General features: G+C 44.6%; 1 protein-coding gene and 1 pseudogene across 3 annotated transcripts in view; one reads left to right on the top strand and one right to left on the bottom strand.

Annotated features, from left to right (window-relative positions):
• The window catches only part of LOC124716191 (transcriptional coactivator YAP1), a 355,960-nt gene that overhangs the window by 101,436 nt on the left and 236,962 nt on the right, over positions 1-17,562 (top strand). The window lies entirely within an intron of this gene.
• LOC124725447 lies at positions 11,370-11,487 on the bottom strand (annotated as a pseudogene).

Genomic DNA, 17,562 nt, shown 5'->3' with positions numbered 1-17,562 from the left:
GCACATACTCAGGCGTCCCCCGCGAAGGCTATCCGCGCGGAACCCGGCCGCCAGCCCAAGGCAGCTCCAGCTTCTCTGCTGGGCTCCAAGGACACTTGTCACGGCACTAAAGCACTGGAACAGCCTCGGAACCGTGTCGTTACCTACCACGCACTCGTGCGCAAATCTCTGCCTAACTACTCGTGATAGCTGCTGCACATTAACCACGCAGTTACTACATGGTTTCTGCGGTATCCAATCGATCCGAGAATAAATTGAAAAATACACACCTTTCCTGTAATCAGTTCCAAATTATTCGAAAATATCTGACGTTTCGGGTTTTCCAAGGATTGAGAAAGTAATAAACAATCAGAGAGAGAGAGAGAGAGAGAGAGAGAGAGAGAGAGAAGGGGAATAGTAAGAGACAGGGCTAATGACAATGTTGACTGCAATACTCTCCTTCAAATTCTGAAGGTGGCAGGGGTAAAATACAGGGGGCGAATGGCTATTTACAATTTGGACAGAAACCAGAAGGCAGTTATAAGAGTCGAGGGGCATGAAAGGGAATTAGTGGTTGGGAAGGCAGTGAGACAGGGTTTTAGCCTCTCCCCGATGTTATGCAATCTGTATGTTGAGCAAGCAGTGAAGGAAACAAAAGAAAAATTCGGAGTAGGTATTAAAATCCATGGACAAGAAATAAAGACTTTCACGTTCGCCGATGACATTGTAATTCTGTCAGAGACAGCAAAGGACTTAGAAGAGCAGTTGAACGGAATGGATAGTGTCTTGAAAGGAGGATATCAGATGAACATCAACAAAAGCTAAACGAGGATAATGGAATGTAGTCGAATTAAGTGGGGCGATGCTGAGGGAATTAGATTAGGAAATGAGACACTTAAAGTAGTAAAGGAGTTTTGCTATTTGGGGAGCAAATTAACTGATGATGGTCGAAGTAGAGAGGATATAAAATGTAGACTGGCAATGGCAAGGAAAGCGTTTCTGAAGAAGAGAAATTTGTTAGTATCGAGTACAGACCTAAGTGTCAGGAAGTCGTTTCTGAAAGTATTTGTATGGAAGTGAAACGAGTACGATAAATAGTTTAGACAATAAGAGAATAGAAGCTTTTGAAATGTGGTGCTACTGAAGAATGCTGAAGATTAGATGGGTAGATCACATAACTAATGAGGAGGTGTTGAATAGGATTGGGGAGAAGAGGATTTTGTGGCACAACTTGACTACAAGAACGGATCGGTTGGTAGGACATTGTTTTGAGGCATCAATGGATCACCAATTTAGTATTGGAGGGCAGCGTGAAGGGTAAAAATCGTATAGGGAGACCAAGAGATGAATACACTAAACAGATTCAGAAGGATGTAGGTTGCAGTAGATACTGGGAGATGAAGAAACTTGCACAGGATAGAGTAGCATGGAGAGGTGCATCAACCCAGTCTGTGGACTGAACACCATTACAACGACATCGGTCTTGGAAGGCTTCGAATCTTGTAGGCAACTGTTTGATTGCGTGTCTACAATTCTATCCCTGCCGACATAAAGTGGAGTGTACTCTTCTGGGATAAGGTTAGTTGTGACGACTATAAAAGGTCTTTCTCGCTGTCTTTAGACGACTGTTGTGTTGGAAATCGCATACTGCTGTCTCCTGGCAAAATTCGGTGCTGTCACGTGCTCCTACATGGCAGCCCTCTCAGAGCAGCGTTGTAGAAAGTCGGACGCAGATGGAGGTGGAGGTGCAGCACACCGGAAGCGTGTCAGCCGGATGTGTGGGCTCCACGCCTCGGTGGCCATGCGGCGGCTGCTCTGGCTGTACTCGTGAAAGCAGGTAGTCCCTCATGGGAAGTAGCTGCTGCTCGACCTTGCAAACTTGGTACAAATTTTCGGCTAGTTTTCAAAAGTACAAAACACGAACACTCAACCGTTCAGAGCGAGAAATTTCGCGCCGGTCCCTTCGCTTTCGGCTCATCGAATGTGGCACTAGCGCTTTCGCTTCTCGTTGCGTAAGTTACAGTTTTTGTCTCCTTATTTCTCTCATTTTATTGTTCCCGATCCGACATTTTTGTCACTGGGGAAGTGATATGAACGTCGCATCGTCCGTCCGCTTTCTGTTCATATTTAACCCGTGACATTAGTACGTATTAGTTGTATCAATTACTTCCCAGTTTGACTACATTTTGCGAGGCTAGTGAGTCCGCAAGTGCTACACGCTAGCTTTTAGTGGGTCTGACCAGCAAGAACAGAGAAATCGTCTGCCGTCAATTAATAAAATCGATTTCCAATCTTGCATTATCATACGATTACAGACCCACCAACCCGAGAGTGAATATTTTTCAAAACAGGCGTTCGTTTTTTTTCTTTTTTTTTTTTTTTTCCGTCTACTGACTGGTTTGATGCGGCCCGCCACGAATTCCTTTCCTGTGCTAACCTCTTCATCTCAGAATAGCACTTGCAACCTACGTCCTCAATTATTTGCTTGACATATTCCAATCTCTGTCTTCCTCTAAAGTTTTTGCCCTCTACAGCTCCCTGTAGTACCATGGAAGTCATTCCCTCATGTCTTAGCAGATGTCCTATCATCCAGTCCCTTCTCCTTATCAGTGTTTTCCACATATTCCTTTCCTCTCCGATTCTGCGTAGGACCTCCTCATTCCTTACCTTATCAGTCCACCTAATTTTCAACATTCGTCTATAGCACCACATCTCGAATGCTTCGATTCTCTTCTGTTCCGGTTTTCCCACAGTCCATGTTTCACTACCATACAATGCTGTACTCCAGACGTACATCCTCAGAAATTTCTTCCTCAAATTAAGGCCGGTATTTGATATTAGTAGACTTCTCTTGGCCAGAAATGCCTTTTTTGCCATAGCGAGTCCGCTTTTGATGTCCTCCTTGCTCCGTCCGTCATTGGTTATTTTACTGCCTAGGTAGCAGAATTCCTTAACTTCATTGACTTCGTGACCATCAATCCTGATGTTAAGTTTCTCGCTGTTCTCATTTCTACTACTCCTCATTACCTTCGTGTTTCCCCGATACTCTCAAACCATACTGTGTACTCATTAGGCTGTTCATTCCGTTCAGCAAATCATTTAATTCTTCTTCACTTACACTCAGGATAGCAATGTCATCAGCGAATCGTATCATTGATATCCTTTCACCTTGTATTTTAATTCCACTACTGAACCTTTCTTTTATTTCCATCATTGCTTCCTCGATGTACAGATTGAAGAGTAGGGGCGAAAGGCTACAGCCTTGTCTTACACCCTTCTTAATACGAGCACTTCGTTCTTGATCGTCCACTCATATTATTCCCTCTTGGTTGTTGTACATATTGTATATGACCCGTCTCTCCCTATAGCTTACCCCTACTTTTTTCAGGATCTCGAACAGCTTGCACCATTTTATATTGTCGAACGCTTTTTCCAGGTCGACAAATCCTATGAAAGTGTCTTGATTTTTCTTTAGCCTTGCTTCCATTATTAGCCGTAACGTCAAAATTTGCCTCTCTCGTCCCTTTACTTTTCCTAAAGCTAAACTGATCGTCACCTAGCGCATTCTCAATTTTCTTTTCCATTCTTCTGTATATTATTCTTGTAAGCAGCTTCGATGCATGAGCTGTTAAGCTGATTGTGCGATAATTCTCGCACTTGTCAGCTCTTGCAGTCTTCGGAATTGTGTGGATGATGCTTTTCCGAAAGTCAGATGGTATATCGCCAGTCTCATATATTCTACACACCAACGTGAATAGTCGTTTTGTTGCCACTTTTCCCAATGATTTTAGGAATTCTGATGGAATGTTATCTATCCCTTCTGCCTTATTTGACCGTAAGTCCTCCAAAGCTCTTTTAAATTCCGATTCTAATACTGGATCCCCTATCTCTTCTAAATCGACTCCTGTTTCTTCTTCTATCACATCAGACAAATCTTCACCCTCATAGAGGCTTTCAATGTATTCTTTCCACCTATCTGCTCTCTCCTCTGCATTTAACAGTGGAATTCCCGTTGCACTCTTAATGTTACCACCGTTGCTTTTAATGTCACCAAAGGTTGTTTTGACTTTCCTGTATGCTGAGTCTGTCCTTCCGACAATCATATCTTTTTCGATGTCTTCACATTTTTCCTGCAGCCATTTCGTCTTAGCTTCCCTGCACTTCCTATTTATTTCATTCCTCAGCGACTTGTATTTCTGTATTCCTGATTTTCCCGGAACATGTTTGTAGTTCCTCCTTTCATCAATCAACTGAAGTATTTCTTCTGTTACCCATGGTTTCTTCGCAGCTACCTTCTTTGTACCTATGATTTCCTTCCCAACTTCTGTGATGGCCCTTTTTAGAGATGTCCATTCCTCTTCAACTGTACTGCCTACTGCGCTATTCCTTATTGCTGTATCTATAGCGTTAGAGAACTTCAAACGTATCTCGTCATTCCTTAGTACTTCCGTATCCAACTTCTTTGCGTATTGATTCTTCCTGACTAATGTCTTGAACTTCAGCCTACTCTTCATCACTACTATATTGTGATCTGAGTCTATATCTGCTCCTGGGTACGCCTTACAATCCAATATCTGATTTCGGAATCTCTGTCTGATCATGATGTAATCTAATTGAAATCTTCCCGTATCTCCCGGCCTTTTTCCAAGTATACCTCCTCCTCTTGTGATTCTTCAACAGGGTATTCGCTATTACTAGCTGAAACTTGTTACAGAACTCAATTAGTCTTTCTCCTCTTTCATTCCTTATCCGAAGCCCATATTCTCCAGTAACCTTTTCTTCTACTCCTTCCACTACAACTGCATTCCAGTCGCCCATGACTATTAGATTTTCGTCCCCCTTTACATACTGCATTACCCTTTCAATATCCTCATACACTTTCTCTATCTGTTCATCTTCAGCTTGCGACGTCGGCATGTATACGTGAACTATCGTTGTCGGTGTTGGTCTGCTGTCGATTCTGATTAGAGCAACCCGGTCACTGAACTGTTCACAGTAACACACCCTCTGCCCTACCTTCCTATTCATAACGAATCCTACACCTGTTATACCATTTTCTGCTGCTGTTGATATTACCCGATACTCATCCGACCAGAAATCCTTGTCTTCCTTCCACTTCACTTCACTGACCCCTACTATATCTAGATTGAGCCTTTGCATTTCCCTTTTCAGATTTTCTAGTTTCCATACCACGTTCAAGCTTCTGACATTCCACGCCCCGACTCGTAGAACGTTATCCTTTCGTTGATTATCCAATCTTTTTCTCATGGTAACCTCCCCCTTGGCAGTCCCCTCCCAGAGACCCAAAAGGGGGACTATTACGGAATCTTTTGCCAATGGAGAGATCATCATGACACTTCTTCAATTACAGGCCACATGTCCTGTGGATACACGTTACGTGTCTTTAATGCAGTGGTTTCCATTGCCTTCTGCATCCTCATGTCGTTGATCATTGCTGATTCTTCCGCCTTTAGGGGCAATTTCCCACCCCTAGGACAAGAGAGTGCCCTGAACCTTTATCCGCTCCTCCGCCCTCTTTGACAAGGCCGTTGGAAGAGTGAGGCTGACTTCTTATGCCGGAAGTCTTCGACCGCCAATGCTGATTATTTATCAAAATTTAGGCAGTGGCGGGGATCGAACTCGGGATCGAAGACGTTTTCATTATGAATCAAAGACGCTACCCCTAGACCACGTTCGGCTATAAACTTGAAAAATTTATTGAATTGGTAAAGTGGCCAGGAGGAATGTCAGAAGAACGCTGCAGTCAGGGCACGGCGTCTTGTTCTACCAGTCCCACCTCCCGTCTCCGAAACAGCGGCTCACGGCATATCGTCAGACCTTGTAAGACTACTCTACCCTCCACCGCAGTGTGGCGTAATGTCTTCGTATTATATCTAAAATTCCACGAAGAAAGCTGCGAAAACAAAAATGTTTATTAAATAAAGCTTTATCATAAATGTTACCAACACAAAACTGTAGCCGTTAGTAAAACTTCGTGCCAATTAAGTTACTTTAAGAGTCCTTCACAAATTGACGATCCCCACAGATATGCAAAGGGATTTATGCGACAATATCTTAAATACTGAACATGCAGCCATTTTCCAGTTACATTTATTTTAAGGTTATTACGCTGTTCCATAATCTAATGTGAATACACACACACACACACACACACACACACACACACACACACACACACCCTAGGGAGGACTCGAACCTCTGACGGGGGCAGCCACACGAACCGTGGTAATGCGCTCAAGACCGCGCGGTTGAACGTGGTTGCGCGGTAGTTACCGCACATTGGACTCGCATTCGCGATGAAGACGGTTCGAACGAACGTCCGACATCGTGATTTACGTTTTCCGTGATTTCCCTAAATCGCCAGGTAAATTTCGGGACGATTCCTTTGAAAGGGTACTGCCGACTTCGTACCCCATCCTGCCGTGGTCTCATAGGACCGATGCCGTCTCTTTTTGGTCCACTCCCCCAAATCAACCAACCGACCAACCATGGAAGGTTAAAATTATTTATACATCTGAAACGAGGCCTCGTTTCTATATCAGCAAGCGTCAGCTTTCTTCCCTCACTTCGTGTCTGATCACGAAAAGCAAAAGCGTTTCGTTAAACGCATTACAGTGGTTCAGCTAAGATGGTAAGAAACATGTCAGTTTAGTGGGAATCTTTTCCGTCATTATACACGTAACGACGTGTCTCTGCCTATCGTTGTCAGGTTCGTTGTGGTGTTTATTAGCATCGCTACAGTCAATATTACTTCTGGAACAAATCTACACCTACATCTACATCTGCATTTACATGCGTACTCCTCAAGCCACCTCACAGTGCATGACGGATGGTACCTTGTAACAGTATTATTCATTTCCCTTCCGGTTGCACTCGCAAATAGAGCGAAGGAAAAATAACTAAATGCCCCTGTGGGAGCCCCAATTTCTCATACCTTCTTGGGCCTTATGCGAAATGTATGTCGGCGGCAGTAGAATTATTCTGCAGTCTGCTTCAAATGCCGGTTCTTTAATTTTTTCAGTAGTATCTCGCTAAAAAACGTCATCTTCCCTCCAGGGGAGCTTATCCGTAATATTCGCTTGTTGATCGAACCTACCGGTAACAAATCTAGCAACCAGCCTCTGAATTCCTTCCACGCCTTCCTTTAGTCCATCCTGGTGGGGATCCCCAACACTCGAGGAGTACTCAACAAAGCACGCACCAGTGTTGCACGCGTAATCTCTTTTACAGATGGACAAACGTTTCCGTGAAGCGAAGTCGATAATTCGCCTTCCTGACTACCGTCCTTACGTGCTCTCCCATTTTCAAATCGCTTTGCAACCCTACGCCAAGATATTTAATCGGTGTGACTGTGCCAAGCAGTACACTACTAATGCTGTATTCGAACATGAGAGGATTGTTTTTCCTACTCATCTGCATTAACTTAAGTTTTTCTACATGTAGAGTAAGCTGCCATTCATCACACCAACTAGAAATTTTGTCTAAGTTCTCTTCTCCCCTCCGACGATTAGTCGACGACAGCACCTTTCTATACGCCACCGTATCATCGCAGATTGCTAAGAGAGGGAGAGGGGGAGAACAACAGCGGTCATACCACACTTCCCTAGGGCACTCCTAACGATACCCTTGCCTCTAATGAATACTCGCCGTCGATGACAACGTACTGGGTTCTGTTACTTAAGAAATGTTAGACACACTCATATATCTAAGATCCTATCACACATGCTCATACCTTCGTTAATAGTCTGCAGTGGGGCACCTTTTCAGAAATCTAGGAATAGGGAACCTGCCTGTTGCACCTAATCCACGGTTTGTAGAATATAGTGTGAGAAAATGGCAAGCTGAGCTTCGCACTAGTCATGCCCTATAAACCATTTGGGGACAGAGGCTTTTCCGTCTTAAGGAAACTTATTAGTTTCGATCTGAGAATATGTTCGGAAATTCTGGATTCTGCAGCAAACCGGCGTAACGATATTACACGCTGGTGTGGGTCCATTCTTTTATCCTTCTTTCATACAGGAGTTACCTGCGTTTTTTTTCTTTTCGATTTGGACTTCACGCTAGGCGAGAGATTCGCGATAAATGCAAGCTAGGCAAGGGGTCAGTACCGTAGAGTAGTGCCTTTGTAACTAAAGATGATTCCATCCGGCCCTGGTAACTTATTTGTTTTCAACTCAGTCGGTTGCCCGTCTACGCTAGAGATGCCTATTACTATGTTCTCCATACAGGCACAGGAGTCTATGCGACTGTTATGTTTACACGATCTTCCTGTGTGACTGATCTCTTAAACGCGAGATGTGATACTTGTGCTTTCCTTTTGCTGTCTTCTGTTGCCGCAGCAGAGTAATGAGTGACTGTATAGAAGTCTTCGACAAACAGACGATTTCGCAGCCACGTTCTCTGTTCGTGTCCGAAACTTGCTACAGATTGTTTCATTCAGCCAGTCTATTAAACTGGCGCCGCTCGCTATCAGAGATCAGGGCGGCCGTGCTTCCCTGCTTGCCGCTCGGGCGGCGCTCCGCGACAGGTCGGCCGCAGGTACGGTGCAGGCGCCGCGACGCCTCGGCGCCGCGTCCGAGCGCGAGAACGGCGCCAGCAGGATGTGATTCAGGAGCCGGCCGCGGCGCTGACGAAAGCCGCCGGGCCGGCCGGCACTTCTCGGAAGGCGGGAAATCTCTGCAGAGCCCACGCCCCACTTCAAGTGTCGCTGGCCGCCGCCGCCGCCTGACCTGTTCCGTGCCTTCGGTGGAGTCCGCACCAACCAGTTAGCGCAGCCACTCATTCGCGAAAACTGGTTGGAGCTCATTGAGTGACATTTTGTTACACCAAGGGCCATCCACATACGTGTTTGCGAGAACGCCTTTCTCAGACACCTATTAGCCGTTCCATGCAGTCAGTGAAGAGTATGGACTACAGTTCAGGGCAGAGTCGAAACTAGGGTACATGTCAAGGCGTGTTTCACTTAACACAAATGTCTTTCAACACAATTTTCTGGTTGAGCAATAGTCCTATCGTCCAACCATCCTTATTATCTACGTTGGGCTCCCCAAATCACACCTGGAACGGATTTCCAAAAAGTATTTTCCTTCGATCACAATGCAGGTGATCTCGTCTTGATTTCAACGAAACGTTGAACGATCCGATCGAAATACAGTTACATATTCGATCAGCTGCAAGCTCATTGTATTTAACACAGTAGAGTGTTAATGTACAGGCGTTCCCAAAATTATTGTTGGCCTCTGTCACAGGCAGCCAGACAGATAGACCGTTCGGCTTCGTGAAACCACAAACACTCCAGCAACACACGTGACACAGACAGCAGGATGCAGCGCCCTATGGAACGGTGTGCTCCTTTTCTGCTAGTGTCAGTCCTAGACATCACTTAGATAATAAGCCGTATATCGGCTCCGGCGCGTCCCTGTTTTGAACTCGCTCACTGCTCCTGACTCCGATCAGTTCAAGCGATGTATGATAGATGCAATAACAATAATTTCTGGGTTGCCAAATTTTCAATCGAGTGGCGTCTTTTACAGCCGAGCGGAGTACTGAAGTTTCAGGCGCAATGATTCTGTCAATTGCTACTGAATAGTAATCAGATTATACGTAGTATCGTCAATGACTGATGTATTCCTGAAATTTGGTTTGGTTTCATGGCATAATTTCGTTTCAAGGATTTCAGATTCAGTTTGCGCAGAAGATGCCACAAAAGAATAGTCGAATTTAATCCAATTGTGCTCAGTGAAGTTCCCCAATATCCTTATCTTACTAAATGCGAGCCGAATGACCCTCGAGAAGAGGGGAAGTCTACTTGGAAAGTGGAGGGCAATATGGGTGAACATTCCAGAGTTGGGTTGTCGATCCATTTCACGATCCCACTCGACTGACGCATTGGTGCGCGCTCCAACCTTAGCAACACTGTATCTCATTGTGTGGTCCGTATACTAGTAGACGTTGAATCACTATTTGTCGCAAATCGAAGTAGTTTTAGTCGTTATTGTAACCGATATTTATAGGTGAATAAATGAAGATGCACCAATAGTGACCTCACGTTCAAGCTTCAGTTTTAGTCATGGAGCAGCCTATTTAAGCAATTCTTGTGGCTCTAACAGCATGCAATGTTGCAATAATCCTATTATAAATATTTATAATTTATGATAAATGATTTATTGCACCAATCGCATAACCTACTGATGCAGCTCGGGGGAATATAAACTAAATTACGAAATCTACTAAGAAAGCCGTCTAACGACTATGGATGGTAGCCTGAAAAGCGATATAGTAAACGAAAACTGATTCCACATGTTAGTTTCTCGATTGGAAAGTTGTCAGCGTACTGGTTGAATTGTTGTTTATAATGTTCACTTACACTTCAGGAGGACGATTTCGAAAACACAGCTCTCGACAATTGTCATTACGAGGTTTTCTTGTGGTTGATGCTGCAATTATCGACTGGTTGGCGACTAAGAGCAATATTTTGACGAGCAGCCACAAGTAAGTCACAATTGTCTTCAACGTTCAAACAATTATAGAAATGTAACACTGCGACAGGGTTTACCCCGGCTACTTTGTTCATAAGACATACTCTTTTTTTTCCCTTGCTGGATACAGCCCAGATGACTCAACGATGACACTGACTGGTGTCAACTGTTTTCTCGGGTTGACTTAGAGCTGACAAGATGCTGCGGTTGGTGATGTATTCCTTATATCGTCACAGCTAATCAGACGCGCGCGTCAGGCACCGAATAAACAATTTCGTGTACATGAATTCGGATCTTGCGATACTGGAAAATAATTCAGTATCCATATTGTTTTGCAAACTTTAATTACACTGGACTTAAACTTAACTACAGGCATCCTGGTATCAGACAAATTTTTGGGGCGGAGAGTGTTACATAAGTGTTTTGACAATTCCTCTCTACACAGAACTTCAACTATTGAAGCTTTATTTCGTACGCATTTCAACAGAAGTTCAGCCGTATCTGTCTGAATTAATATTGCACATATTTTTCACTGTCTGTGAAACAAAACCTGGAAACTGAGTGAAAGACATTTCACTGAACGACAGTCGCCAGGAGCCTATGAATTAAAAAATTTCCGCCAAGCTGCCTGTTTAGCAAGATGTGGGAACGAAATACAATCGGTAATGATCTATAAGAACTAAATGCAGGCCGAACAGGCCATAAAGGCTCAACGGTACCGCCCGGCCGCCGTGTCATCCTCAGCCCACAGACGTCACCGGATGCGGATATGGGGGGGGGGGCATGTGGTCAGCACACCGCTCTCACGGCCGTAGTTTACTAGACCGGGGCCGCTACTTCTCAATCAAGTAGCTCCTAAGTTTGCCTCACAGGGGCTGAGTGCACCCCGCTTGCCAACAGCGCTCCGCAGACCGTATGGTCACCCATCCAAGTGCTAGCCCAGCCCTGCAGCGCTTAACTTCGGTGATCTGACGGGAACCGGTGTTACCACTGCGGCAAGGCCGTTGGCAATAATCTGTTAGGGGTTAATGTCATATCGAATGTATTTGTAGGCTCGTCAAATGGACATTATATTTACGCCTGTTCAAGAAATTATTTCCGGATCTTTTCGCGATGGGAATCCCGATGAGGCCAGTGTAACTGAAGCCCACTGATACCCGCCAGTTTTCGTCGTCTATTAAAATATATAAGGGGAGTTTCATAATTCATGTTACAAACTAATAGGTCAAGCTTTACATAGGGACCCATGTTCGGAAACACCATCCAACGACACTACAGAGGGTCAAAGTTATACGCACCGGCGCCTGTAAATATATATATATATATATATATATATATATATATATATATATATATATATATATATATATATATATATATATATATATATATATATACAGGGTGATTCTGTGATGATGATGCAAACTTTTTAGGATAATGTAGGAGGAGAAATGTATCGATTTGAGGAAAGGTTTCCCGTACCGGAATCAAACGAGTCAAGAGTTTTAGTGAAAACCGTTCTGAAACCTCTGACTGTCGAATACATGTACTGGTACTATTGTTGCTACTGTCATAGGGTAGGCAACTTTCAGAGGGGGCAGTATCAGTCAAAACAAAAAACATATAAACTGTCAGGCAAACATAACCCCTAAAATGCATACCTGAGGAGCTATGAGCGCTTGTCCATCTTCGCTACTGTGAAACTGATCTCCTCTATTGAACAAGTGCGCATAGCTTTAAAGGTAGGCCTCATGTTTACTTGATTTTATTTAAGTTGATACTGTCACCTCTGAAAGTTGCCTACCCTATGACATTAGCCACAACAGTACCAGTACAGGTATTCCGCTGTCAAAAGTATCAGTGCGGTTTTCGCTTGTAACTTTCGATTCGTCCGTTTCCGGTATAGGGACACTTATTTCAAATTGATACGTTTATTGTTCTCCATCATCCTAGAAAGTATGTAACATAATCACGGAATCACCTTATTATGCATACATTTACAGGCGCCGTGGCCTTTAGCTTTGACGCTCTGTGGCGTCGTTCGATGACGTTTCCAGACAAGGGTTCCAAAGTAAAACTTGATCTATTAACTTCCCTCTACAACATCTAGAAGTATGTAACATGAATTGTGAAACATTCTGTATATATATGGTCAGCAGTTACGTGTTTGAACAACAATGTTTAACCGGGACAAATACATAGAGTTGTCCCGATGAGGCAAACTTGCCGATAAGATACAACTGAAGTTACTTGAACTAAAAGTGAAACAATACTTTACAATTTCTCAGCTCTCAGCAGAAAGAGTTTTATAGTTTGTAGTGCTTGTACCGTCAAACGCAAATATTTCTTACAAACATCGTTTTTGCACAAACAAAAAAATTCTGAATCAACTGTAAAGTTTGCACAGTGACTGCATTGCCCAAAAGTGACAATTTTTCAAAAGACAGCTGACCAGTTAGTTTTTGTTAATTGTGTTTTAGTAGCTCAATTGGATTACCTCGTCCAGCCACCTGTTATAGGTAGCAAAAGGAGAAAGATAATTTAGTTTCGTTCGTTTCCGGAGTATGCTCTGTCATTCCGGAAGGCTTTGCGTACGTGCTATTGTTTGAGGCCTATCGCGCAGAAGACGGAGTCTGCAACGTATTGGAGAGGCGCACGGGAAGTGGGCGGTCCAGAATGGTGCGGACGTCATTGCAGATAGGGCCGGCCGGCAGGCAGGAGGGGAGCGTCCGGCGGCTGTAGGCTGTAGGCGGCTGGCCGCACGTGCGTCGCTCTTGTGATGCTCCAAATTTAAAACGCGGGCCTGCGCGCCGGGTATTTCTGTCGTCGTTAGTATACCGGCGTGTTTTGTTTATCTAGCGGCGGGCGCCATGCTGCCGGCTGCCGCCTGCCGCTGCCGGCCGAAATAGCGCCGCCGCTCTCGCTCTCACGCACACTCCTTATATAAGGCGGCAGCTGATAACGCGGCAGGCGGCGAGGCTGCCCCGAGTGCGCGCCCGAGCCGCGGGGAGTCAGCCGCGACCTGTACGTACGCCAGAACGCGCGCTCTTACTCGATGTACTGCACGCGATATACGACGGCGTGCTGGAAAGTAATGCCTTGAATGTTTTCTGTGATAACTCTTAAGGCTTTTTTAAATAAAGCAAACGTTATTAAAAGTCTACATCTTTATTCTTCGTGTCTACATATCTGCAGCCCTCTGCCGCTACAAGGCTCCGAATGGTAGCGTGTAACAAGGCGGTGTGTAACGTAACTCTGTCGGTGCGTGAGAAACAGCGTGCTGTAACAGTGTTTCTAACCGCACGAAACGTGCCACACCACACACGAGCGCTGCGACATCTGGGTCCGACGCCTTGGATTGACCGTCAACTGTCATTCTCTATACAGTCCCGACTTGGCCCAATCCGATTGTCATATGTTCCCGAAACTTAAAGAACACCTCCGAGGACTTCACTTTGATAGTGATGAATCGGTACAAGCAGGGTAGAGGTTGGTGCTCCGTCAACAAAGTCAAACACTCCATAGTGACGGTACCAACAAAGTGCTCTCTCGTTCGGACAAATGCTTTCGCCACCAGGGTTACCATCAACACATTACAATAAAGAATTTCAGCGTTAGACGGAATATTAAGATCTCTGTAGAAAAACAGTAGATATGTTAAGGCTGATCTTGTTTTGTCACATTCTGTTTTTTCCTGTTGAATAGAGCTTGGGCAGATAGAGTTTGTGCGTTCATTATTTGATAATAACCATTCAAATGAAGAAATCGGTGTACAAAATTTTTATTGCCCTATGGTACCTCTAACTAGAGAAGGCGAAGGAGTTTAGCAGTTATTCGAGGCAGTAAAAGGAATTGCAGCCTTTAACATTCCTATTTCACGGTCAAAACAGGAAAGGAATGATAGTTCTTTTCACGTTAGCTCATTATAGAAGCCTTGTGCCTTCTGAAAACCGATCTAAAGCGAGACGGGTATTTTTTCCTAGATCGTAAAGTCACAGATATTAATAAAATATTGCACTAGCAAATAAACTATTCGTGCCTCTCTCACTAATGTGAATTCTTTTATGTGTTACGACTAACGATTCAATTGAGAATCATAGTCAAATTGCGGGATTCTGTGATTTTCAAAATTATTAAATTACAACAATTTTTCTGTCCTCGTCAGTAAACGCAAGTCACACAGAAGGACATTCTACATTATGTTGAGAAATAAATACGTAGACACGAAGAATAAAGACGTAGAGTGTGAATAACGTTTGTTTTGTCCTACAAGCTCTCATAGTTTTCACACAGAGTTGGGGGGCATTAGTTTTCAGTAAGCTTTCCTACTTAACTCATTATTGGGTGAACATGCTAATTCCACAAATAAGATATTAGTTCTGGCTGTAACTGGCTTTCTGGCTTTTCTTGTCCGAAATGGATCATCGACGTTTATCCGTCAAGTTTAGAATATTGAACACTCCTTACATGACAGTGCCATAGATTATCCCAACATTAACACATGCACGTCGTTTTAATCGACATAAATCGACCGGATGATGGGAGTTTAAACCTCCGAAACTGGATTTCAAACCTACAAAATGCGTCGTGGATGTAAATAAATTTTGGATGGTATCTGTGAACTTGTCCTTTCATTCGATATTGGCGCCGACTGTGTTGCATGCAGTGTGGCGTAGCGGACAGCGTCCCCAGCGTCGCTGGCAGCCGTGCTCAGGTATGACACTTCAGACCCAATCACTAGCGATTAATTGTTATCCCGCATCTCGTGGTCGTGCGGTAGCGTTCTCGCTTCCCACGCCCGGGTTCCCGGATTCGATTCCCGGCGGGGTCATGGATTTTCTCTGCCTCGTGATGGCTGGGTGTTGTATGCTGTCCTTAGGTTAGTTAGGTTTAAGTAGTTCTAAGTTCTAGGGGACTGATAACCATAGATGTTAAGTCCCATAGTGCTCAGAGCCATTTGAACCATTTGATTAATTGTTATTTAGCAATAGTCCTTTCTAGAAGTTTCTCCAAATCTGTTATCTTTTTAATGTTCGGACCCCCTGGAATATTCGATGTTTGTATAAATAGCAACATTCTCCGTGCAGGAGTCCTGTTCTGTTCTGGCTGTACATCGGTGTTAGGAGTAAACGTGCTTTCAGTGCAAAGCGTTGTACGTCACTGACCGCTCCCTCTTCCACATGGTTTCGCCGAGACATTGTTTGGTGGAGACGCCGGGTACTTAAAGGCATGTACGTCGCTGTGCCTCCAATTAGGCACCTTAACACCAGTCGCCTACTAGGACAGGAATCGAAATATGAGCAGTGTATCACTCTTAATATCCGTACTGATGGCATTCGGGAGGACGGCGGTTCAAATCCGTGTCCGGCCATCCTGATTTAGGTTTTCCGTGATTTCTCTCAATCGCTTCACGCAAATGTGGGATCATTTCTTTGAAAGGGCATTGCCGACTTCCTTCCCCATCCTTCCCTAATGTGATGGGACCGATGACCTCGCTGTTTGGTCCCCTCCTCCAAATAAATAAATAAATCAATCAATCAACCAACCAACCAACCAACCAACCAGGACGCTGATGGATTACAGAAGAGCACTAAGTTAGCTGCACATCAGGCACCGATCAGCGTTGCCGCAAAACACTGGTCAGGACGCGACGAAATAGCTGAAACGATTCTACCGACTCGTCAGATACTACAGGTGGGATGACATGCGTTCGGCAAATGTTTACTTTTACTTAGAGGTCACGGCCCAATAGTTGTTTCATAACAAGGAAGAGAATCTTAATTCTTGAGGCAAATTCGAGACCGAACTGAAGAAAAATCAGGCGAAAATCAGCAGTAACTCCGTTTAGCGGAAAAACAAGAATAGGGCCCATCGTCATGGGGAAATGACACGATCGAACATTCATAATGTTTCAGCTTTATGCTATACCGCGACTCCGAATATGAAAGAAGCCGATAAAATCTTACGCTTGAAGAAAGGAGTCGCAGGAAACACGTACCAAGCTCTTCTGGTAAAAGATGTCACAACGACGTAAGAGGCATGACCGACTACCGAACATTGTCCCAGTGGCAGTTGTGGAAGACCACCCTAAGCTCGTCTCTCTCAAACGCCAGTCATAAATCTCGGACCGAGAGGACAGGAGATAGCAGCCATGGTCCTCATATGTTACAAGGCAATACAGAATGTTCAGCAAAGATGTAATGATTTTTACCGTCAATATCGGCCATTACTTGAATGTGCTATGAAGGATGAACTCATCCAACTCGGACTTAGGCAGCAAACGTCGTACGAGAACCCAGCATTCGACCGACGTGGGTACAACCAACTCCTTCGACAAGCACAACGCCCTACAGAAGACTGAGACGGTGGTATATTTTCACTGTGGACGCACTGCACACATTGTACCCTACTGGAGACGAGGAGGCGAGAGTCCGACGACAGTTACGCCGGAAGACGTCAACCATCACAGACGTCATTTTCGCCAGTTAACGATTATGGTCGATCTGTGAGACGGAGCCAATCGTCGTACCCTGGAAGATGTCGCTCCTCAACACACCGTAGCCGTTCGCCGCCGCCGTACAGGGGTACCAGCCGCCGAAATCAGAGAAACTAAGCGAGACAACCATCTACGAAGGAGAGGCTGCCGCAGATCTAAAATCCTCCATGAAGGACAGTCACCAAAATGTCGGGAATCTTCATTGGCGTCTTCATCGACGCCCATCTTGTTCGGGCGCTAGTCGTTTGGTTACTGTCGTCAGCTAAGGAATATGTTCCGTCATACGAAACCGATTGATGAAGCTCGCAAATGGGGATATACGTCCAGCCGACAGGAACATGTATTGCAAGAACAAGTATCAAAAAGACAGAATACAGTCCTTCGAATTTGCTGTTTTAGCAGAATATAGTCATAATGTTATTCTCGGGTGGGACTTCGCGGGCGGATCACAAGCAGTCATAGACTGTGGAAGACCGAAGCTTCAGACTGACGAAACTATTTGAACAAGCACACACAACAAAGATTGCTCTGATCAGTTGTTAGACGTTGAAGACGTTGTTAGCCTACTGTTATGAATCTACATCTACA

This window comes from Schistocerca piceifrons, chromosome 1, assembly GCF_021461385.2.
Source record: "Schistocerca piceifrons isolate TAMUIC-IGC-003096 chromosome 1, iqSchPice1.1, whole genome shotgun sequence".
Classification (NCBI taxonomy): domain Eukaryota; kingdom Metazoa; phylum Arthropoda; class Insecta; order Orthoptera; family Acrididae; genus Schistocerca; species Schistocerca piceifrons.
The sequence above is the reverse complement of the archived record's forward strand: the minus strand, read 5'-3'. Positions and strand labels throughout refer to the sequence as shown.